This window comes from Pipistrellus kuhlii, unplaced genomic scaffold (assembly GCF_014108245.1).
Source record: "Pipistrellus kuhlii isolate mPipKuh1 unplaced genomic scaffold, mPipKuh1.p scaffold_m20_p_1, whole genome shotgun sequence".
NCBI lineage: Eukaryota > Metazoa > Chordata > Mammalia > Chiroptera > Vespertilionidae > Pipistrellus > Pipistrellus kuhlii.
The window spans coordinates 90,027,402-90,045,327 of NW_023425404.1; the positions used below are offsets into that span (position 1 = coordinate 90,027,402).

The 17,926-nt window shown below is 41.1% G+C and overlaps 1 protein-coding gene across 3 annotated transcripts in view; it reads right to left on the bottom strand.

The window, feature by feature from the left end:
- The window catches only part of REC114 (REC114 meiotic recombination protein), a 97,289-nt gene that overhangs the window by 36,998 nt on the left and 42,365 nt on the right, over window positions 1-17,926 (bottom strand). The gene's annotated exons all lie outside the window — the stretch shown is intronic.

A 17,926-nucleotide genomic window follows, 5' to 3' on the forward strand; every position in this document is an offset into this window, starting at 1 on the left:
TTGCGACAACTTTAAATTGTTCACAAAAAACAATTTCCAATCAATTGCGTGCACTTGGCAAAGTCCAAAGGTTTGGAAAATGGGTTCCTCATGAGTTGACGGACACAACCGTAATCAAAGAGTCACAATTTGCAGTTCGTTCCTCTCGCGTCAAAACCATTTGCCGTTTTTAGAGCAAATTGTTACCGGAGATGAAAAATGGGTGCTGTATGTTAATTTGAAAAGGTGGCCTCAATGGTTGGACAAAAATGAGGCTCCGCAGCCCACGCTGAAACCTGACTTGCATGCGAAAAAAGTGATGTTGTGTGTTTGGTGGAATTTTAAAGGAATTCTTCATTATGAACTTTTACCATCTAACCAAACCATTACAAGTGCAGTGTATAGTGCCCAATTGGAAAGGTTAGCCCAAGCTTTAAGAGAAAAAGAACCCGCACTGATTAATCGGAAGGGCGTAATTCTTCACCACGATAACGCACAACCGCATACTGTAAGAATCACTGCTGAAAAATTGCACCAGTTGGAATGGGAAGTTCTCCCTCAACCTGCATATTCTCCTGATATTGCCCCTTCCAATTACCATTTGTTTCATTCTTTGCAAAACTTTCTTCTTGGAAAAAAATTTAATAATGAAGAATGCCTCAAAAATGCATTGACAGAATTTTTTGCATCAAAATCACAAGAATTTTACAACAGAGGGATTAAAATGCTTCCTGAGCGTTGGGCACAAGTAGTAGAAAACAATGGCAACTATATTGTTGATTAAATTTTGTTGTATTGTTTAAATAAATTCGATTTAAAAAAGTATTAGCAAACGACATTAATTATTACTAGACCTAATATAGGATGTCTTATTATTGGCAAGGCCTCTAATTCAACTTTTTTAGGTAGTTAAAGGGAGGGGCAGAATTTTCACTTGAACTGAAGCTAAAATTGCCCTTAGCTCAAAAATCTGTATACCACTGAGACACATCCTGGTGAGGCTCATTCTGAACCCCTACACTGTTCTGTTATGTGTGTAAGTATTGGGAACCATCTTATCTCTTTAGTGAAAGGAACCTTTTATTAGTTACAATGACTAACTCTATCCCATGAGTTGTGTTTTGGCTTTAAGACTATATCCAGTATTCATGCAGCAACTTCAGCTCTTCTGTTCAATATTTACCTGACATATCTTTTATTTTATTGTCTCTAAATTTTCCTACATTTTTATGTATTAGATAGGAATAGCCCATGGTCACAGAAAATAGGCTGGCAAAGGCCAGGCAGGGGTGGGTGCAGGGTGGAGAAGATCAATGGGGGAAAAACAACAGTAAAACAAAGGGACATCTGTAATATTTTCAACAATAAAGATACATTTTAAATAAAGGAAAATATATTTGTTGAAAAGATTTTTATGTGAAATAATATAAGTAATTGCTCTACACTGTACTTTATATTGTCAACTCGCAAAGAGATATTAATTGATCCTATGTGCACTTAATATTAATTGACTCTATGTTCACTGACTGCAGGACTGATTTCCATCATGCGGACCCAGCACTGGCTGCCATGGGGGCTACAATCAGATCCTACTTTTCTCTCCGGGCGTGATTGCAGCCCCTTCTATAGTCACCATGATGACCGGTTATTGCAGGACTGACTTCTGGTGTTCAGTTGAGCTTTCAGCTGTTTTGGAAATAATGGACCCTGGCTCTTTATATACACTGAGTGGCCAGATTATTATGATCTCTGAATGCATAATAATCTGGCCACTCAGTGTATATCCTATATAATAAAAGTCTAATATGCAAATTGTCCCCTCAACCAGGAGTTCGACCAGTAGGAAGGCTGGCCAACCGCCCATGTCCTCTCCCCCTGGCCATGCACGAATTCATGCACCAGGCCTCAAATATATCTATATATATATCTATCTATCTATATCTATCTATCTATCTATCTATCTATATATATATACACACACACACACACACACACACACACACACACACACACACACTGAGTGGACAGATTATTATGCATTCAGAGATCATAATAATCTGGTCGCTCGGTGTATATGTGTAGATGGATTAGTATCCCAACTGCCAGGATGACCTCCTGATATATATGTCCCTGTGCCCCAGTGTTCTTCCTGCACAATCAACATCAATCAACATGAATAGTCTCACCTTTTCTTTTTTTTTTTTTTTTAAATATATTTTATTGATTTTGTACAGAGAGGAAGGGAGAGAGATAGAAAGCCAGAAACATCTATGAGAGAGAGTCATCGATCAGCTGCCTCTTGCACACCCCCTACTGGGGATATGCCCGCAACCAAGGCACATGCCCTTGACCGGAATCGAACCCGGGTCCCTTCAGTCCCCAAGCCGACGCTCTATCCATTGAGCCAAACTGGTCTCGGTACCTTTTATTTCTTTTCTTAACCTTTTCATATTGAAAAACAAACTTTTAAAGACAGTAAATGTTTGTCATCAGACTAGCTATAAATACTCTTCTGTTCCTCTAGGATTTGCCAAAAGATGAGTTTACATTCCTAAAAGCCAAGGATTTCCATTATGCTAATTTATTGACTTATCTGACACACCCTAACTACACAGTGAGATTTATCTTCATAAGAATCTTATTGTCAGACTAGAGGCCCTCAGCCCAGCCTGCACCCTCTCCAATCCAGAACCCCTTCAGGGATGTCCTACTGCCAGTTTAGGCCTGATCTCAAACTGGCAGTTGAACATCCCTCTCACAATCCAAGACTACTGGCTCCTAACCACTCACCTGCCTGCCAGCCTCATCACCCCTAACCACCTTTGCCTGCTAGCCTGGTCAACCCTAACCTCTATGCCTGCCTACCCAATTGCCCCTAACTGTTCCCCTGTTGGCCTGATTCTCCTAACTGCTTTCCCCTGACAGCCTGGTCACCCCTAACTGCTCTCCCCTGCCAGCCTGATGGCCCCTAACTACCTCTGCCTCAGTCCCTGCCATCGTGGCTTTGTCTGGAAGAATATTCAGAAGATGTCCAGTCTAATTTTACCCTTTTATTAGTATAGATTCCTATAAACAGAAAGTTGAAGCAATTTGTTTTAGATGCTGAGTGTCTAGTTCAATCTGAGAAAAACAAACAAAAAAGGCAAAGGGCAGGAGAGGGCACACAAGTCTTGAAAGCTGAAAAAACAGTTAGATCCAAACAGGAAGATGAACTTTTTCTGTAGCTTATTAATAAAGTAAATAAAGTTGACTCTAATGATTATGGCAGCTCTTGAACTCCAATTATGTTGTCAGCAGATTTCCTCAGTTAATTAGGCTGTTAAGTTTGAATATGGTTAACATTTAGTAAAACGAATATACTGACAGAAAACTGATATACTGACAGTATGTAAAACCTACATTGCCTTTCTACCAGGCAATGTCAGACTACCCAACCCAGGGATGGCCACTGTAGATCTCAAGAAATCTCTTAGTCTTGGAAAACAAAAGAAAATGTTGTCCTTTATCCATTGGAACCCTGACAAAATCTCCATTCCTAAATCTGAGTAGGATAAAAATTTCATAGAAATTTATAGACCAGGTGAACAGTGTAGGGTTAATTCCTTGACATTTCCATTAGAAAGAAGAGTCAATTGTAAAGTGTTGACTCTAAGAGTTTCATCAATAGCTGGCTCTCTTCTTTTTAAAAAATAATTTTATAAAATATATTTTTATTGATTTCAGAGAGGAAGGGAGAACAAAAGAGAGAAACGTCAATGATGAGAAAGAATCATTGATTGGCTGCCTCCTGCATGCCCCCTATTGGGGATCAAGCCCACAACCCGGGCATGTGCCCTTGACCAGAATCGAACCTGGGATTCTTCAGTCTACAGACTGATGCTCTATCCACTGAGCCAAATCAGCTAGAGTGAATGCTTCTTTTTAATACAAAATGAAATTGGGCAAACTATTTGTGATTTCTTCTTAAAACTCTCTTGGAATTAGCAGAGAGATTTGGTCATCCTATTTAATAAAAGCCTAATATGCTAAGTGTCCAGTCACCTGTTCAACCAATCAAAGCGTAACATGCTAATGATATGCTAAGGTCATTCAACCACTCGCTATGATGTGCACTGATCACCAGGGGGCAAACAGTCGACTGGTTGTCCAGTTGCTATGACATGCACTGACCACCAAGGGGCAGATGCTCCAACTGGTAGGTTAACTTGCTGTTAGGGTCTGGCCGATTGGGATTGAGTGAGATGAGCTGGACATGACCTGGAGCACTCCTGTGGTCCCTCCTCAGCTGGCCAACCTCCCACATCACTCTCTGGCCCTGAACATGCACCAATGGGGTATGTCAGCCTGGCCTGCACCCTCTTACAATCCAGGACTCCTTGGGGGATGTCAGAAAGCCAGTTTCAGACCAATCCTGTAGGCCAGGCCAAGGGACCCCACTAATACACAAATTCGTGCACCGGGTCTCTAGTTATTATATAAAGAAACTATAGATCTAGTTCAAAACGGCAGTACATGGGGAACTGGCATTCAGACACCTTGCTAGGGCAGTGGAAATGGTACAGCTCTTATGGAGGGCAATTTGGCAATATCAAATGTACAAATGCATTTATTCTTTAGTGCAGCAGCCCCAATACTGGGAATTCATTTCACAGATCAACGTATACATGTATGAAATGATGCATGGGTTAGGTTAAGTATTCTGCATTTTTTATGGTAAAAAACTGAAAACAAGTATGTATCAATAGTGGGCTGGTTAAATAAAGTATGGTACTCTATAGAGTGGTATACTATTGAAGTATAAAACAGTTTATCAGCACTACCCAGTAAAAATTTGAGTCACATATGTAATTTTAAATTTTCTAGTAGACACATATTAAAACAAAAAGAAACTGATAAAATTTTAATATTTTATTTAACTTAATGGATCAAACATTATTTCAACATGTAAACAATGTAAAATATTATTATTAAAATATTTAATGTAAACTAAGTCTATGAAATATGATGTGCATTTTTAAAAATAAATTTTTATTGTTCATATTATTACAAATGTTCCTCCCCCCCCCCCCCCCCCCCCGCTCCATTGCTCTCCTCCACCAGGTTCCCATCCCACCCTCTGCCGTTTCCCCACTCCCCATTGTCCTCATCCATAGGTGCACAGTTTATGTTCAGTCTCTTCCCACATTCCCCTCTCCCCTTTTCCCCAAGAATCGTCAGTTCACTCCCCTTCCATACCTCTGATTCTATTATATTCAACAGTTAATATTGTTCATCAGATTTTTTTTTTAATTTCCTTGGTTTTTAGATTCACTTGTTGATAGTTACATATTTGTTGTTCATAATTTTTATCTTTACTTTCTCTTCTGAAAGAACCCCCTTCAGCAATTCATATAATTCTGGTTTGGCAGTGATGAACTCCTTTAGCTTTTTTTTTTTTTTTTATTAGTGAAGCTCTTTATCTGGTCTTCGATTCTGAGTGATAGCTTTGCTGGGTAGATTATCTTTGGCTGTAGGTTCTTACTATTCATCACCTTGAATATTTCTTGCCATTCCCGTCTGGCCTGCATGGTTTCTGTTGAGAAATCAGCTGACAATCATATAGGTGCTCCTTTATAGGTAACTACCTGCTTTGCTCTGGCTGCATTTAATATTCTCTCTTTGTCTTTTGCTCTTGGAATTTTAATTATGATTTGTCTTGGTGTGGAACTCTTTGGATTCCTTTTGTTTGGAGTTCTGTGTGCTTCCTGAACTTGTAAGTCTAATTCTTTCACCAGGTGAGGGAAGTTTTCTGTCACTATTTCTTTCAGTATGTTTTCAGTATCTTGCTCTCTCTCATCTTCTGGGACCCCCATAATTCTGATGTTGGTTCGCTTAAAGTTGTCCCAGAGGTTTCTTACATTATCTTCAATTTTCTGGATTCTCTTGTCTTCTTGCTTCTTCGGAGGAGTGTCTTCTGGCTCTTTATGTTCCAAATCTTTGACTTGATTCTTGTGATCTTCCATTCTGTTTTTAGGACTCTGTATAATATTTTTTATTTCAGACAATGTATTCTTTATTTCTTGTTGATCCCTTATCATTTCTCGTTGATTCCTTATTTATTCTAGTTGTTCCCTTTTCATATCCTCATAGGTCTTATCGACCTTTTCTAGGAAATTCTTGAAAAACGTTATAAGCGTATATTTGAACTCTATATCCAGTCACTTTTTGTCCTCCATTTCTTTTGTTTGTGATCTATTTCGTTGTCACATTTTCACAGCTTCCCTAATGGGGCAGAGTTTCAGGGTGGAGCCTACAGCCTTGGCCTATGCGGCTCCTGAGTCTCAGTAATCCCCAGGGTCCTTCAGTACTCGTTGCAAGCGTCTCTGAGAGAAAGGTGCCCTCGATTTTCGCCTGCTACCAAACAGTCTAGGCTAGGGGTGTCGAACTCAATCAGAGAAGGGGCCAAAATCTAAAATCCAGCCTAAATCGCGGGCCGAATGGTTTACTGAACAGTCATAAACTGTCATTGTGATGGAAATGCAGCGGAGTGCAGTGATGACAGCGCGGTGCGGGCCACATTGCAAGGCCTGGCGGGACGGATTTGGCCCGCGGGCCTTGTGTTTGACACATGTGGTCTAGGCTCTCCCCCAATGAGCCCGGAACTGGGGTTCAGTTCAGTTGGAAGTGGGATTGGAGGTGGCGTTCAGAGCAGTCTAGAGCCCCAGTCTCTTTCCCACCAGGGAATCCCCCGGCACAGCCAACCGTCCCTTCTCTGCACGCAATGTGCGCGCCTCCAGGACCTCCTTTCGCCACTCCCCTGGGGTTCTGCCTTACAGCCGAGCTCCCTCTGGATGAGCCTGGATCCCTGGGGTCTGGCCTAGAACTGGGGTTCAGAGCAGTCAGAACTTTTATCTCCTTCCCGCTAGGGAACGCCAGCCAGGCAATCAGCCGCCCCTTCTCTCCGGCTCCGTCCTTTCCACACACGTCCTGCATGTCTCCATACCTTAGGCTTTTACAGCCCTCCACGCTTCCTTCTGGTTTTCTCCTTGCTTTTCCTTGTAGAATTTCCAGTCAGTCAACTTTCCTGTAGTTCTGGGTAATGCCCATTTTATATTTTAGTTGTATTTTATTGAAATTGTTGTGTGCAGCTGCGGCTAGGTGTTTACCTGTGCAGCCATCTTGGATTCTCCCCTGATGTGCATTTTAAACTCAAACCATATCTCAATCTGTATTTTCCATGGTTAAATTGAAATGTGTCATAAAAAACAATAACATTGAGTTTAATGGAAATATATAATATTTTACACTGCTTCCATTTTTAAATCAAAATTTCAACTAAATAAAATTTTATTTTGTTTTTATTGTTTTTTAAAAAATAACTCTTTATTGTTAAAAATATTACATATGTTCCATTTCACCCCCCATTGACCCCTAACACCCCAAATCTGCCCCAAGCCTCAGTCTTTCAATGCCTCATTGTCTGAATCTATGGGCCTGTTTACCAATTCATAATTATGCTTTGTTCTTCTACTTGTTTATATATTGTTCTTTCTCTTTTTTCAACATACTGTACTTTTCCGAGTACAGGGCTTTTGCCTCCTTGGTTAATTTTATTCCTAAGTTATCTTCTTGCTTTTGTGGAGGAGTGTCCTCTGGCTCTTTGTATTCCAAATCTTTGACTTGATTCTTGCAATCTTCCATTCTGTTTTTAGGACTCTGTATAATATTTTTTTTATTTCAGACAATGTATTCTTTATTTCTAGTTGATCTCTTTTTATCTCCTCATAGGTCTCGTTTATTTTATTGGCCTTTTTTAGGAAATTTTGAAAAACCTTATAAGCGTGGTTTTGAACTCTATATCCAGTCACTTCTTGTTCTCCATTTCTTTTGTTTGTGATCTGTTTCCTTGTCTCGGCATTTTCACAGCTTCCCTGAGTTGGTAGGGTGGCTTTGTGTGCTAAGGTGTCCTATATGGTTCAGTGGGTCAGCCTCCCAGTTACCTGAGGTGAACAGTCTTGGTGTAGCCCTTTGTGGACTGTGTGTGCAATCCTGTTGTTAAGCCTTGCTTGTTGTTGGTATCACTGGGAAGCGCTGATCTCCAAGCCAATTGGCTATGAGCATCAGAAATGTCTTAGCTAGGAGGGTTTCTGTATTCCACTTGAATGGGGTGGAGTCTCGGGGTGGTACAGACAAGCTTTTGTGAATCCTGCAAGATTGGTTGCAGGCACACGCACCTCTTTGGTATAGGCACAGACAAGCTTGATGAGTCACGCAAGATTGGTTGCAGGCACAGGCACCTCTTTTAAAAAAAAAAATATTTTATTGATTTTTTTACAGAAAGAGAGAGGGATAGAGAGTTAGAAACATCGATGAGAGATAATCATCGATCAGCTGCCTCTTGCACACCCCCCACTGGGGAGGTGCTCGCAACCAAGGTACATGCCCTTGACCAGAATCAAACCTAGGACCTTACAGTCCGCAGGCCGATGCTCTACCCACTGAGCCAAACCAGTTTTGGCAACACACGCACCTCTTTGGTATAGGCACAGACAAGCTTTAGATTCCTGTCTGTCCCTCCCTAGGAGAGTCCTATTTTGCTCGGATGGGCCAGAGTCTTGGGGTGCTGCAGACAAGCTTTCGTCAGCCCCTCCCTAGAGGGTCTGGTTTCTGAGTCCCACAGTAATGGCCGCTTGGCTTCACACACCTCTGAGAGATCTCTGCCCACTGCCCGACAGTCTGGCCTCTCCCTGTCTGGGGCCATCTATCAGAGCAATAGTGTGATTCTGTTTTCCTCCCGAATAAGAAAGCTAGCCGCGCATTAGCTGTCCGCCCTCTCCCTGCAGGGAGTAAGCCAGTAGCGAACTCAGCCTGGTCTGCCCTCTCCGCACTCAGCAAGCAAGCCAGCAGGGAAGTTGGTTGGCCGCCTTTTCAAGTGCACAGTTCACGGCACCTTCACAGTTCCTGAGGTTCAGCGTGCCTTCTCTCTTCCTCCCAGATGGTAGCACCTCCTCTCAGCCAGCCGTCCGGCACTTCAGGGCAATGTTTCCCCTGTTTTCCAGTTCTAAATTCAAAATTGTTGTGGTAGGCTGCATTCAGGTGTCTACCCTATGCCGCCATCTTGGTTTCTCTTAATTTCTCTTTCTTAAAATTCATTATTGGTGTATACAAAAGCCATCGATTTTTGGGTTTTGAGTTTGTATCCTACTACATTGCCAAGTTCATTTATTAAATCTAATAGTTTTATGTTGGAGTATTTAGAGTAAGCAGGTCAAACTCACGATTCATGGGTTGCACGTGCCCACAATGACTATTTTTGCAGCCCAGCAAAAGAAACATTTTAATAAAAAATTTGTAATTTAATTTTTACAATATCCTGTTATACATAACTAGAGGCCCAGTGCATGGAATTCGTGCATGGGGTGGGATGTCCCTCAGTACAGCCTGCACCCTCTCCAATCTGGGACCCCTCAAGGGATGTCCGACTGCCCATTTAGGCCCGATCCACTGGGCAGTCGGACATCCCTCTCACAATCCAGGATTGCTGGCTTCCAACTGCCTGTCTGTCTTCCTGATTGCTTCTAACCGCTTCCGCCTGACAGCCTGATCACCCCCTAATCACTCCCCTGCTAGCCTGATTGACACCTAACTGCTCCTCTGTCAGCCTGTTTGACCCCAACTGCCCTCCCTTGCAGGCCTGGTCCCTCCCAACGGTCCTTCCCTGCTGGCCATCCTGTGTCCACATGGGGGCAGCCATCTTGTGTTTGAGTGATGGGCAATCTACATATTACCCTTTTATTAGAAAGGATAGAGGCCTGGTGCATGGGTGGGGGCCGTCTAGTTTGCCCTGAAGGGGGTTCCCTTAGGGTGTGTGGTGGCCTGAGTGAGAAGCCTGTGGTAGTTTGCAGGCCATGCCCCCTGGTGACGCAAGTGGAGGCTCTGGAATCTGGGGTTTATTTATCTTCTATAATTGAAACTTTGTAGCCTGGAGAAGAACCAAGCCTTCTGCTTGCTCTGTGGTGGCAGCCATTTCTGTTGGGACTTATGTATCTTCTATAATTGAAACTTTGTATCCTTAAGCAGAGACCTGGGCTGGCCAGGGTGTGCCGAAAACTTGGCTTCCTCCGTTACTGGAGGCAACCCTAGCCTCCTGCTCTTTCTAGTTCCATGGCTGCTGCTATTTGTTTGAATTTATGTATCTTCTATCATTGAAACTTTGTAGCCTTGAGTGGGGGACTAGGCTGGCAAGGGCAGGTGGAAAGCTTGGCTTCCTCCATTGCCAGAGAAACCCATGTCTCTGTGGCCATAGTCATCTTGATTGGGTTTATTTGCTTGGGTTTATTTGGATATTCGCTCCCGATTGGCTGGTGGGCTTGGCTTGTGGGTATAGTGAGTGGTGGTTAATTTGCATATTACTCTTTTATTATATAAAATTATTAATAACAAACTACAATGTACACTAATTACTGATAACTATAATCATGTTGCATTCATTTTCCTTACGGTCCTTACATGCAGGCGCAACATTTCTCTCCATAGTGAATCTTTTAGCAGCCAATTGCCATGTCATTAGTCTTGGACTGACTTGTTTGGTGTTTACAACAGGAAATATTTTGCTTTTGGAGAACAAGAAAAATAGGTTTATTTGCATTACACTTATTAATTTGTGTAGTTATTCAGTGTCTGATAAGGTAATGTTCATGATAAAATATTTATTAAAATGTTCTATTATTTATATTAATGATTACTCGTTTATTTCAGCTCTTTGTATTCAACATGTCTCTATAGAAATAAACCTACATTTCTATGAAAATTGAAGCTTTTGTTTTTTTGCGGCCCACATAAACTTAAACCTTGTTTATGTGGCCTGTATTTGGGTTTGACAAGCTTGGTTTAGTGTTTTCTATGTACAATATCATGTCATTTGCAAATAATGAGAATTTTACTTTTCCCTTTCCAATTTGGGTGCCTTTTATTTCTTCTTGTTTTATTGCTTCTTCCAGCACCATGTTGAATAAGAGTGCTGAAAGTGGGCATCCCTGTCTTGTTCCTTTCTTAGGAGAAATGGTTTTAGATTTTGCCCACTGAGTATGATGTTTGCTGCAGTTTTTTCATATGTGGCCTTTATCACATTGATATATGTTCTCTCTATTCTCAATTTTCTGATAGTTGTTTGTTTGTTTTTATCACAAATGGGTGTTGAATGCTTTTTCTGTGTCTATTGATATGATCATGTGATTTCTGTCTTTCAATTTATGTGATTTGTTACATTTAATGTTTTGCAAATATTGTACCACCCATGCATCCCTGGAATAAATCACACATGGTCATGGGGTATGATCTTAATATATTGCTAGATCTGATTTGCTGATATTTTGTTGAGGATTTGAGCATCTATGTTCATCAGGGATAGTGGCCTATAAGTCTCTTTCTTTGTACTGTTTTAACAGGTTTTGGAATTAGGATAATGTTGGCCTCATAAAAAGAGCTGGGAAGAGTTCTTTCCTCTTGGATTTTTTGGGAACAATTTGAGGAGTATAGGTATTACTAGGTGTACCAGTTAATAATGGATTTTGTAATCACAGAAAACACGATAATTTTAAGAGAAACATCAAAAGTGCTTTATTCAAAGTAAAGTCCATCACTAGCTACACATTTCTCCCATCTTTCAGGTAATTTGTGGATACCATCCCAATAGAACTTTTCTTGTTTTGAGGCAAACTATTCAGAAATCCAATTTTCCACTTCTTCATATGTTTTGAAGTACTGGTCAGAAAGTGTGTGTGCTGCCGAAACCGTGGTAGAGCATTGGTCTGTGGTCTGAAGGGTCCCAGGTTCGATTCTGGTCAGGGGCATGTACGTTGGTTGCGGGCACATCCCCGGTGGGGGAAGTGCAAGAGGCAGCTGGTCGATGTTTCTCTCTCACCTACGTTTCTAGCTCTTTATCTCTCTCCCTTCCTCTCTGTAAAAAATCAATAAAAATATATTTAAAAATAAAAAACAAAATAAAATATCTAAAAAAAAAAAAAAAGAAAAGAAAAGAAAAGAAAGTGTGTGTGCTATTGATGGGAACAAGTGGTAATCTGAAGGAGCAAGGTCTGGTGAATACAGCAGGTGGGGTAATATTTCCCAGGCAAGATCTTTTAATGGTGTCTTTAACTAGTTTTGAATTGTGTGTGATGGTGCATTATCATGAAGCAAAATTACTTTGCCCATTCTGGTCGTTTTATGGTCAAAGTGTGGTTCAACTTGATTAATTGTTGTAGGTAGATCAGTATTAATGGTTTCACCTGATTTTAGAAGCTTATACTATACCACACCTTCCTGATCCCACCAAATGCAGAGCACTGTCTTCTTTCCAAAGCAATTTGGCCTTGCAGTCAATGTTAATGATTGATCTGGATCAAACCATGATTTTGTGCATTTGGGATTCTCTAAATAAATCCACTTTTCATCGCCAATCACAATTCGATGCAAAAATGACTTTCTTTCATGCCATTGAAGCAACATTTTTCTGATGACTTTCGGTTTTTCATTTGTCTTTCATTCAGTTGATGTGGCACCCACTTTCCTTTAAAATCTTCCCCATTGCTTGTAAATGATCAGAAATTGTTTGCAGAATAACGTTTAAACTTCCTGCAAGCTGTTTTAGAGTGTGACACACATCCAAAAATGCTTGTAATTGTTGGTCTTCAAACTTTTTCGGTTGACCTGGGCACTCTTTGTCTTTCACATCAAAATAATCACTTTTAAAACTTTTAAACCATCATTCACAAGTATTCTTCAAAATAATGAATTAAAACTTTCCATAAAATTCTTTTGGCATGAAATTTGACATTTTTAAGCATAAAAATATCCATGATGTTAACATTTTCAGCAAATTTGACATGTGAAGTTTTGAACCTTGCTGTCAATACAACAAAATAGCATACATATCAAATTGCATATATATCAACATATTTGTAACTTCATTTATTGAAAAAATCTGCATTATTAACTGGTACACCTACCATGTTTCCCTGAAAATAAGACATCCTCAGAAAATAAGACCTAGTGCAACTTTGGGAGAAAAAATTAATATAAGACACTGTCTTATTTTTGGGGAAACAGGGTAGTAATTCTTTGAATTTTTGGTAAAGTTGTCCAGACCAGGGCTTTTATTTGCTGGGAGGTTTTTAAAAAAATATATTTCATTGATTTTACACAGAGAGGAATTGAGAGGGATAGAGAGTTAGAAACGTTGATGAGAGAGAAACATCAACCAGTCGCCTCTTGCACCCCCCCACTGGGGATATTCCCGCAACCAAGGTATGTGCCCTTGACTGGAATCGAACCTGGGATCTTTGAGTCCACAGGCAGACGCTCTATCCACTGAGCCAAACCGTTTTCTGCTGCTGGGAGTTTTTTTTTTTTTAATTTTTTAATTTTTTATTACTGTTTCTATTTCATCAATTGGTATTGGCCTATTTGGGTTTTCTGATTCTTCCTGATTCACTTTTGAGCATCTTTACCATCATTATTCTAAACTCTGTGAGATAAATGTCTTATCTCCATTTCATTTATCTCTTCTTCTGGAGAAATTTCTCATTCCTTCACTTGGGTTTTCTTCCTTTGTCTCCTCATTTTGGCTGTCTGTTTGGCCTTGTGACTATGTATTAGATAGATCAGTTATGCCTCTCAATCTCTAGTGCAGGCCAGTGTCAGATGCTGTTTCTGACTAATTAGATCAGTCAAGGATTCACAGACTCCAGAGACCATCTCTGCCTACAGACTGATAGGATTTCATCTTGAATTGCCCTCAGGCAATTGTGCACAGGTGTGACAAGAATTTTTCTCAACAGGATGGGCAATTGTTCTGTCTGGAGGCTTATTGTTCTCAGTCTCTTAATGGGCCTTAGCCACCCCACACTGTGGTCAATGTGTTTTCCAACAGGGTGGATCTACTCTTTCCCCCCCAAACAAGGCCACCTGTATAACAAATGTCTGCATGAGAAATATGACCTCCGCATACATCACAGGAGCTCTAACCTGAGAGCCCCCGATCCTGGTTTCTGCTCACACAGCTCTAGTCCATTCCGCCCTCCCTCTGCTGAAGCACAAGGTTATGCCTCTAAATTTTGTGTGTTGGCCCTTTAAGAGGGTGCCTGCATTTCTAGTTATCTCTCCCTGGCAGACAGCAACTCTGCTATTTTCACAGCCAGATGTTATGTGGGTATCCTTCTCAGTTCTGGTGCTTTCTACTGGGGGTGCCAGCATGCAGATTAGGTCCCAGAGTTCTCAATGGCAACCTCCAATAGCTGAGATATCTCTCTAGAATTTCAGTTTCTGTCTGTGGGTGACCGACCATCCCTTTCCTGCCTCCACTCCTCCTACCAGTCTCTATACAGTCTCTCTTCTGTCTTTGTATTTTAAGTATTCAGTAGCTACATATGGCTCATATGTAGCTACTGAGTACATATGGGTATACTGTTCAGCAAAAAAGCAAGCTACAGAACAATGTCTATAATACACTACATTTTGTATAAGAAAGGAAGGGAACATATGATATATATAGTCATGTGCAACAACATTTTCATTAATAGAGGACTTGGTGGTCCCGTAAGTTATAATGGAGCTGGAAAATCCTTATCACCTAATGGCATCATAGCCATTGAATATTATAACTCAATACATTATTCATGAGTTTGTGGTGATGTGGTGTAAACAAACCTACTGCACTGCTGGTCACATAAAAGTGCAACACACACAATTGCAGTAGTAGGTTGTGTAAGTGCACTCTGATGTTCACATACAATGAGATCGTCCAATGACACTTTTCTCAGAACAAATCCTGTTAACTAAGCAGCATATGATTGTATTATTATTTGCTTGCATTTACATTAAAAAATGGATCAGTACACAAGAGACTAATAAAAACAGTCATCTGGCCCTAACCAGTTTGGCTAAATAGATAGTGTCAGCCTGTGAACTGAAAGGTCCCAGGTTTGATTCCGGTCAAGGGCATGTATAATACCTTGGTTGCAGGAATATCCCCAGTAGGAGGTGTGCAGGAGGCAGCTCATTGATGTTTCTCTCTCATCAATGTTTTCAGCTCTCTATCCTTCTCCCTTCCTCTCTGTAAAAAATCAATAAAATATATTTTTAAAAATTGTCATCTGTAGTGAATGGGTGTTAACAGTATAGATGGGACAGGGGTTTTACTGTATGCCTTTTTACATTGCTTTGACTTTTTGAACCACATGCATGTATACAAGGATATTTTTACAAACAAAGATACACATTCCAATATGACACAAACTCAGAGAAGAGGTTGAAGCAAGACCTAAAGAAATGCTAAGACTATGGGAACTCTGTACTATCTTTAAAATTTTTCTGTAAATCTAAAACTATCCTAAAATAAACATTTATAAAAAAGTAAAAGAAATGACAGCTCTTGTCCCTGGCCTGATATTACCTCTCCCCATGTCTAGTCCATTTGGGTCCTTTGGGACTTCTTCACTCAGTGATTTCACCGATTTCTCCATGTAAACTTGCCTCATTGGAATGTGACAGTGTTTCTCCACACACGTTGCCACTTCTGCAAGTTGTTGCCTCAGTGAGTGGCATTACACACTAGCCAGTCACCCAAGTGAGCAACCTGGTATCATGCCTGATTCCTTTTTTCCTCACTCCTCCCCCAATACCAATTAATCCCCAAGGACTTATTATCCTCAAACAGATTTTTCACCTGACCCTTCTCCCTATTTACAGTCATGGTCACATCAGGGTGCACCACTTCTTCCCATAGTTACTACAATATATTCCTAACTCCTCCAGGTCCAATTTTTCAATATTCTACCAGAGGATCTTTGTGAAATAAAAATCTGACATAGTCACTCCTTTTCAATGTAGTCATCCCTTCTCCACCCCCATCCTACCCCCACCCTGCCTACAGAAACACCCACAGGATGAAGCCCACTTCCCTCTCTATCATATGGCTTCTGCCTTTCATGAGTGATTTCCTTCAGCTCTCATACAAAGTGATTAGAGCCATACTGAACTCCCTGAAGTTCTGCAAACATGTCATGCTCCTTTCACATTGATTTCATTGTAAAGCGTTTTCCTGAAATGCCCTTCCTTTTTCACTCATTTTTCAAAACTCAGCTTTATCTCAACCACTAAAGGCCTGGTGCATGAAATTTGTGCATGGGGTGTGTGTCCCTCAGCCCAGCCTGCACCTTCTGCAATCTAGGACCCCTCGAAGGATGTCCGATTGCCCATTTAGTCCTGATCTTACTGGATCAGCGCTAAACGGGCAGTCAGACATCACTATCACAATCCAGGATTGCTGGCTCCCAACTGCTTGCCTGCTTGCCTTCCTGATTTCCCCCAACTGCTTCTGCCTGCCGGCCTGACCACCCCCTAACCATTTCCCTGCCAGCCTGATTGATGGCTAACTGCTCCCCTGCCAGCCTGTTTGCCCTAACTGCCCTCCCCTGCAGGCCTGGTCACCCTTAAACTGCCCATCCCTGCAGGCCTGGTCCCTCCCAACTGCTCTCCCCTGCAGGCCTGGGTCCCCCCTAAACTGCCCTTCCCTGCAGGCCCAGTTGTCCCCAACTTCCCTCCTCTGCCAGCCTGGCCACCCTCAACTGCCCTCGTCTGCAGGCTTGATTGCCCACAACTGCCCTCCCTTGCAAGCCTGGTCCCTCCCAACTGCCCTCCCCTTCTGGCCATCTTGTGTCCACATGGGGGCAGGATCTTTGACTACATGGGGGCAGCCATCCTGTGTGTTGGAGTGGTCAATTTGCATATTACTCTTTTATTAGATAGGATTCTTCACAAGGCATAGCCGGCTGACCCCTCGGAAGTCTATGCTCTCACAAGATCTGTTGTATTTACCATGCTTTATTATAACTAGTTATGTGTTTTCCTCCCTGCTTATAATGAGAAGAAATCCCTAGGCAGGGTGAGGCAGGTTCTAAAACATGTCTTATCAACCCTCGAATCCCCAGTATCTATCACAATGTTTAGCAAATGCTACCAGGTCAATTTCAATAACCACTCAGATCAAGACTGTACAGTGGCTATGTAGAAACAACTGTGGCCTTCCTCCCTGACAGCACCTATTACTAGTATTTGAGCCATTTTATGGTTCTTCTTCATCAATTTGTCCAAGCCATTTTGCCTTAGACTTCATATATCTCTTCTCTCTGCCTCAACCCCTTGACTTTTTGCTTAGCCTCTAATCACTGTTTATTTCACCCCTAATCTCAATTAGGTCACCCTGTTACATTTTTCCATAGCACTTGACTTTTTTCTTTTATAGTATCTCTCTCTCTCTCTCTCTTATTTACTTCACATCTGTTTTTTCACTAGGCTATAAGTCCCAGGCAGGCAGGCGCTATGTCTTTTTTTCTCACTACTGTGTGTGTGTGTGGTGTTTGATACTAGAAGATTATTCATGTTTTGTTGAATAAATGAACTAAAGAATAAAACTCTGTTAAAATGAACAGCATTTCATGCCAGCATCATTTCTTGAGGGTAATGTGGCCCACCAATTTATTGCCTATCAAATGATGTAGAACATCTTATTTTATTTGATATACACTAATTGTGTTTAGGATTCAGAAAGCACTTTTTCATTCTAATATTTTGGGATTTAGTAAAGAAGTCTGTGAACCTAACCATTTGTCATTCATATATTCCTGGATTTTTAATTATTGCTCTTCCTATCTTTAAAAATCCATATCATTGAATCTTCTTTAAGGCTATCCATCTGATTAATTCAGTTTAGCTTACCTACTGGCTCTTTTCTACAGTCTTTTCTGAATTAGTTAAGTGACCTGTTATGTGATCCCAACAAAATGCTGTGTCTGCCACTACTGACCATCATGAGTTCCTGTCGTGGCTGCCCATTGTTCCAGGGGGTAAAAATAGGCACAAAATTTTCCTAAGGGAAGAATTCATCAGAATGCCCATGAGTATCTCCCCT